This window comes from Pongo pygmaeus, chromosome 23 (assembly GCF_028885625.2).
Source record: "Pongo pygmaeus isolate AG05252 chromosome 23, NHGRI_mPonPyg2-v2.0_pri, whole genome shotgun sequence".
NCBI classification, from domain to species: Eukaryota; Metazoa; Chordata; class Mammalia; order Primates; family Hominidae; genus Pongo; species Pongo pygmaeus.
The window spans coordinates 56,260,057-56,266,978 of NC_085931.1; the positions used below are offsets into that span (position 1 = coordinate 56,260,057).

Consider the following 6,922-nt stretch of genomic DNA (forward strand, 5'->3'; position numbering starts at 1 on the left):
CAGGACACAGGAGGAGGAGGATTTGGGCCAGGCCTTGGAGAATGGGGGGCTTCCATGGTGGAAAGTGGAGCACGGGCACCCCAGGCAGTGGGCACAGCAAGTATAAAAAGAGCTTCAAGGCAGGGGTGGGGGGCTTCGACTGTTGATGTCAGAGTTGGAAGGCACTGCAAAAGTCCTCATCCTTGGAGCCACCAAAGGGCAAGAGAGAGCTGGGTGAGCTTGGGGACCTGTCAGTGTTCAGTGGGGCTGGTGCCGGGGAATGAGGTAAAACAGGAAGGAGGGGAGGTGGAGAGGTTGGTGGGAGCTGACTGGCCACCAGGGCCTTGCACACCGGGGTAGGAAGCGTGGGCTTTATTTTTTTTTTTTTTTTTTTTTTTTTTTTGAGATGGAGTCTTGCTCTGTCACCCAGGCTGGAGTGCAGTGGTGCAATCTTGGCTCACTGCAGCCTCCGTCTTCCAGGTTCAAGCAATCCTCCTGCCTCAGCCTCCTGAGTAGCTGGGACTACAGGTGCATGCCACCACGCCTGGCTAATTTTTGTATTTTTAGTAGAGACGGGGATTTCACCATGTTGGCCAGGATGGTCTCAATCACCCGACCTCGTGATCTGCCCTCCTCGGCCTCCCAAAGTGCTGGGATTACAGGCGTGAGCCACTGCGGCCGGCCGGAAGCGTGGGCTTTATTCGGAGGACAGTGGGCAGCCTTGACGGGCTTTACATGAGGAAAGTGACAACCAGACTTGCACTTTAGAAATGTCGCTCTGGGGCCCGGATGAGACGCAGCACCACGCTTGCCCCTTCCTTTCCAGCCGCGGCCCCGGACCTTGCAGCCACATTGACGTTGATGCCTAAGAAGAACCAGATTGCCGTTTATGAACTTTTTAAGCAGGGAGTCATGGTGGCTAAGGAGGGTGTCCACCTGCCTAGGCACCCGGAGCTGGCAGACAAGAATGTGCCCAACCTTCATGTCATGAAGGTCATGCAGTCTCTCAAGTCCCAAGGCCAGAGGGAGGAACAGTTTGCCTGGAGACATTTCTACTGGCACCTTACCCATGAGGGTATCCAGAGTTTCCGTGATGACCTCCATCTACCACACTGTGCCAGGCACCCCACACTGCAGCCACCCAGAGACTGGCAGGCCTCGGCTAGGTCTGGAGGGCAGTCGACCTGCAAGACTCACAAGAGGGGAAGCTGACAGAGACCCACAGATGGGGCACTGTGCCTCCTGGTGCAGACCAGAAAGCTGAGGCTGGGGCTGGGTCAGCCTCCAAGTTTAGAGGCAGATTTGGTCATGGACATGGTCAGCCATGTCAGTAAAACTGGAGAGGATTATTTTGCATTGAATAAACTTATAGCCAGAAAAACTTTTATTTTATTTATTTTTTATTTTTTTACTGAGACAGAGTCTCACTCTGTTGCCCAGGCTGGAGGGCAGCAATGTGATCCCAGCTCACAGCAACCTCCACCTCCCGAGTTCAAGTGATTCTCCTGCCTCAGCCTCCCAAGTAGCTGGGATTACAGGCACCCGCCACCATGCCCCACTAATTTTTTTTGTATTTTTAGTAGAGATGGGGTTTCACCATGTTGGTCAGGCTGGTCTCGAAGTTCTGACCTCAGGTGATCCGCCCTCCTCGGCCTCTCAAAGTGTTGGGATTACAGGCGTGAGCCACAGCACCCGACCCAGAGAAACTTTTAAAAAAGAAATATTACCCTGGCTTCTGGGTGGGGATGCATCAGAGGAGTGACGCATGAACAGGGAGACCCAGTAGGAGGTCAGTCTCTGTAGAGGACAAGGTGTGGACACCAGGGTCCCATGGCCTGGGTTTAAAACCCATCTACCTACTCCCTGTGTCTTACCTGGAGAACGCTGGGTCTGTCTACCTGTCCATCCCAGCAGGGTCAGGCACTGTGCGGGTGCCGCGGTTAGAGTTCGCGTTTTAGTGGGCAGTTATTCAACTGCCTTGAGCCTCACTTCATCTGAAGGTAATGGAGGTAATAGTACCCGCCTGCCAGACCAGATGTGACAAATAAGTTGAAATGTGTAAAACCCTTAGCACAGTCCCTTACACGTGGGGTCAATTGTTATTATGTTATTAGTCCAGGCATGAAAGTGTGGAGGGGGCCAGTTACATGTGTGAGGACTCAACCACACCCCCCAGAACTCATCTGTCAAAGTCCTAAGCTTTAGTACCTCAGTAAGTGCCTGTATTTGGAGACAGGTCTTTAAAAGGGTAATTAAGGTAACATGAGGTCATTAGGGTGGGCCTTAATCCAATATGACGGGTATTCTTATAACAAGAGGAGGTTAAGGCTGGTCACGGTGGCTCATGCCTGTAATCCCAGCAGTTTGGGAGGCTGAGGCGGGCGGATCACCTGAGGTCAGGAGTTTGAGACCAGCCTGGCCAACATGGAGAAACCCCGTCTCTACTAAAAGTAAAAAAATTAGCCGGGCATGGTGGCACACACCTATAATCCCAGCTACTCAGGAGGCTGAGGCAGGATAATTACTTGAACCCAGGAGGCAGAGGTTTGGAGTGAGCCAACATCGCACCATTGCACTCTAGCCTGGACAACTGAGCCCGACTCCGTCTCAAACAAACAAAATAAATAAATAAAAAATAAATAACAAGAGGTCAGTGGGCTGGGCGTGGTAGCCCACACCTGTAATCCCAGCACTTTGGGAGGCTGAGGTGGGAGGATTGCTTGAGGTCAGAAGTTCAAGACCAGCCTGGGCAACAAAGTGAGCTCTTGTCTCTACAAAAATTTAAAAATAAGCCAGGTGGCGGCAGGTGCAGTGGCTCACACCTGTAATCCCAGCACTCTGGGAGGCCGGGGCGGGTGGACCATGAGGTCAGGAGTTCAAGACCAGCCTGGCCAAGTGGTAAAACCCTGTCTCTACTGAAAAAAAAAATACAGCCTCTCCCTCTCCCTCTCCGTCTCCCTTTTCGGTCTCCCTCTCCCTTTTCGGTCTCCCTCTCCCTTTTCGGTCTCCCTCTGTTGCCGAAGCTGGACTGTACTGCCGTGATCTCGGCTCGCTGCAACCTCCCTGCCTCAGGCTCCTGTGACTCTCCTGCCTCGGCCTGCCGGGTGCCTGGGATTGCAGGCGCGCGCCGCCACACCTGAATGGTTTTTGTATTTTTGGTGGAGACGGGGTTCCCCCGTGTTGACCGGGCTGGTCTCCAGCTCCTGGCCTCGAGTGATCTGCCTGCCTCGGCCTCCCGAGGTGCTGGGATTGCAGACGGAGTCTCGCTCACTCAATGCTCAATGGTGCTCAGGCTGGAGTGCAGTGGCGTGATCTCCGCTCGCTACAACCTCCACCTCCCAACCGCCTGCCTTGGCCTCTTAAAGTGCTAAGATTACAGCCTCTGCCCCGCCGCCACCCCGTCTAGGAAGTGAGGAGCGTCTCTGCCTGGCCGCCCATCGTCTGGGATGTGAGGAGCCCATCTGCCCGGCCGCCCCATCTGGGAAGTGAGGAGCGCCTCTGCCCGGCCGCCATCCCGTATAGGAAGTGAGGAGCGCCTCTGCCCGGCCGCCCCATCTGGGAGGTGAGGAGCGCCTCTGCCCGGCCGCCCCGTCTGGAAGGTGAGGAGCGCCTCTGCCCGGCCGCCCTGTCTGGGAGGTGAGGAGCGCCTCTGCCCGGCCGCCCTGTCTGGGAGGTGAGGAGCGCCTCTGCCCGGCCGCCCTGTCTGGGAGGTGAGGAGCGCCTCTGCCCGGCCGCCCCGTCTGGGAGGTGAGGAGCGCCTCTGCCCGGCTGCCACCCCGTCTGGGAGGAAGTGAGGAGCGCCTCTGCCCGGTTGCCCCATCTGGGAAGTGAGGAGCGCCTCTGCCCGGCCACCCCGTCTGGGAAGTGAGGAGTGCCTCTGCCTGGCCGCCACCCCGTCTGGGAGGAAGTGAGGAGCGCCTCTGCCTGGCTGCCCCATCTGGGAAGTAAGGAGCGCCTCTGCCCAGCTGCCACCCCGTCTGGGAGGTGAGGAGCGCCTCTGCCCGGCCGCCCAGTCTGGGAAGTGAGGAGCGCCTCTGCCCGGCCGCCCCCTCTGGGAAGTGAGGAGCGCCTCTGCCCGGCCGCCCTGTCTGGGAGGTGAGGAGCGCCTCTGCCCGGCCGCCCTGTCTGGGAGGTGTACCCAACAGCTCCGAAGGGACAGCGACCATCGGGAGCGGGCCATGAGGACGATGGCGGTTTTGTTGAAAAGAAGAGGGGGAAGTGTGGGGAAAGGAAGGAGAGATCAGATTGTTGCTGTGTCTGTGTAGAAAGAGGTGGGCATAGGAGACTCCATTTTGTTCTGACTAGGAGAAATTCTTCTGCCTCGGGATGCTGTTGATCTATGGCCTTTCCCCCAGCCCCGTGCTCTCTGAAACATGTGTTGTGTCAACTCAGGGTTAAATGGATTAAGGGCGGTGCAAGATGTGCTTTGTTAAACAGATGCTTGAAGGCAGCATGCTCTTTAAGAGTCATCACCACTCCCTAATCTCCAGTACCCAGGGGCACAAACACGGCAGAAGGCCGCAGGGTCCTCTGCCTAGGAAACCAGAGACCTTTGTTCATGTGTTTATCTGCTGACCTTCTCTCCACTATTATCCTATGACCCTGCCATATCCCCCTCTCCGAGAAACACCCAAGAATGATCAATAAATACTTCATTAAAAAAAAAAAAAAGTTTTAACGGTAAACACTCAATACATTTTAGCTATAATGAATAAACTGAAAATACGTAATACAGAAATGACATGAACTGTATGTAGCATAAGATGATCCCCAACATTGTCTTAATTCCTTCTTGATTCCTTCCCTTTAAAACAAAAATTTGAAAGATATTTAAAGGGCATGTTTTAAGTGAAAACCAGACATCCAAAAAATAAAAAAGAAATGACTGCTTCTTACTTAACCTGGTTAGATGTTCAGCTGGAGAAGGAGAGTAAATTTCTGAATCTGATGTAAATTGTTTTCCTAGCGCTGTAACCTCCATAAATTGATATTATTGTGCACCCTGATCAATTCTGAGGATATGTATTGACATCGTCCCCATTTCACCAATAAAGGATTCATTTGAAAAAAAAAAAAAAAACAAAAATTAGCTGGGCATGGTGGCGGGCACCTGTAATTCCAGGTACTCAGGAGGCTGAGGCAGAGAATTGCTTGAACCTGGGAGGCAGAGGTTACAGTGAGCCGAGATCGCGCTGCTGCACATCAGCCTGGGGACAGAGTGAGACTGTCTAAAAAATAAATTAAAAAAAATAAGCCACGTGTGGTGGCACATGCTTGTGATCCAAGCTATCTGGGAGGCTGAGAGAGGAGGATCGCTTGAGCCCAGGAGCGGGAGGCTGCAGTGAGCTATGATCGTGCCACTGGACTCCAGCCTGGGCAACAGAAAGAGACCTTGTCTCTTAAAAAAAAAAAAAAAAAAAACGGAGATTAGGACACACAAACACAGAGGAAAGTCCATGCGAGGACACAGGGAGAAGACTGCCATCTGCAAGCCAGGAAGAGAGGGCTCGGGAAGAACCTTTGATCTTGATTAGCCAGCACCCTGATCTTGGACTTCCAGTCTCCGGAACTGTGAGAACGTGAATTTCTGTGTAAGCCACCCGGTCTGCCTTACTCATTACAGCAACCCTGGAACACGAATGCACCGTGCCAGGCAGCGGTGGCAGCATCAGAATGGAAGAGGTGGGTTCCAGAGTCACTGGGAAGAGCCGTGTGCCCAGCACGCAGTAGGCACTCAACAAACACCTGTTGAGTAAGTTTGGATTCTACGTGAGTGGGGCCTGAAAGGAAAGAGGTGGCCCAGAGGAGACAGGACTAGCCCAACAGAGCCCAGGGCGGTGGTGACACCTGGGGACTGTGGGGGACCCTGCCGCTGCCCACCACCGCAGTCACAGGGCACATTCACACCCACGACTGCACTTCATCCCACCCCTCTGCAAGAGGACCGCTTGAGCATCCCCATCTTCCTGAAAAAGAAAGCAAGGGTAAAGACCACCACAATGAGAATCAGAGCCAGGGCTGAACGCGGCTCTTCAGAGAGTCCTGTCATGCGCGGCCCCTTGGGGTCGCCAAGGAGGGCATGTTCTGCAGGACGGGCAGCTGGAAATGTGGGTCTGGAGCTTGGGAGACAGGTGGGGGCCCCTTAGAGCAAAGTGGGCGTCCTCATCACAGAGCGAGGATAGACGGGTGAGCACCAGGCGGGGTTTTGGTTTCTTGTTGTTTTAAAGTGACTGACTCTCTGGTTGGGCGCAATGGCTCACACCTGTAATCCCAGCACTTTGGGAGGCTGAGGCAGGTGGATCACCTGAGGTCAGGAGTTCGAGACCAGTCTGGCCAACATGGTGAAACCCCATCTCTACTAAAAAAAAAAAAATACAAAAATCAGCTGGGTGTGGTGGCACGCACCTGTAATCCCAGCTACACGGGGGGCTGAGGCAGAAGAATCGCTTGAACCCAAAAGACAGAGGTTGCAGTGAGTTGAGATTGCCCCACTGTGCTTCAGCCTGGGCAACAGAGCAAGACTCCATCTCTAAATAAATAAATAAATAAAGTAGCTGAATCTGAAAGCACTGAAAAGCTTGGCTTCCAGAGTCCTGGGACAGAGCCCCCACACTGAAAGCCAGAACTTGCTGTGGTGGGATTCCTGCAACTTCTCTGACTTCTAAAGAGAGGAGTCATGGAAACCGACTGGACCCGGCCTCTTCAGTGTTTGGAGAGACATTTCTGGGTCAAGAATTCCAGCCCATAAATTCCCCATGCTTCAGATTCAAAGGAGGTCTGTGAAGGGCTGGGCTTTGCTTAACCTTTCACGTCGCAAAACTTCCTGCTTCTCCAGCCTCGGACAAACACGTCCTCCAGGCCAGGGTTCAGAAGGACGGTCAGATAGATCTAGATATATAAATGACCTCAAGTCAGACTGAAGCTGAGTGCTCTAGAAGTGGCC

The 6,922-nt window shown here is 53.7% G+C and overlaps 1 pseudogene; it reads left to right on the plus strand.

Annotated features, from left to right (window-relative positions):
• Positions 1-768: 768 nt before the first annotated feature.
• On the plus strand, positions 769-1,313 carry LOC134739284 (small ribosomal subunit protein eS10-like; annotated as a pseudogene).
• The last annotated feature ends 5,609 nt before the right edge of the window (positions 1,314-6,922 follow it).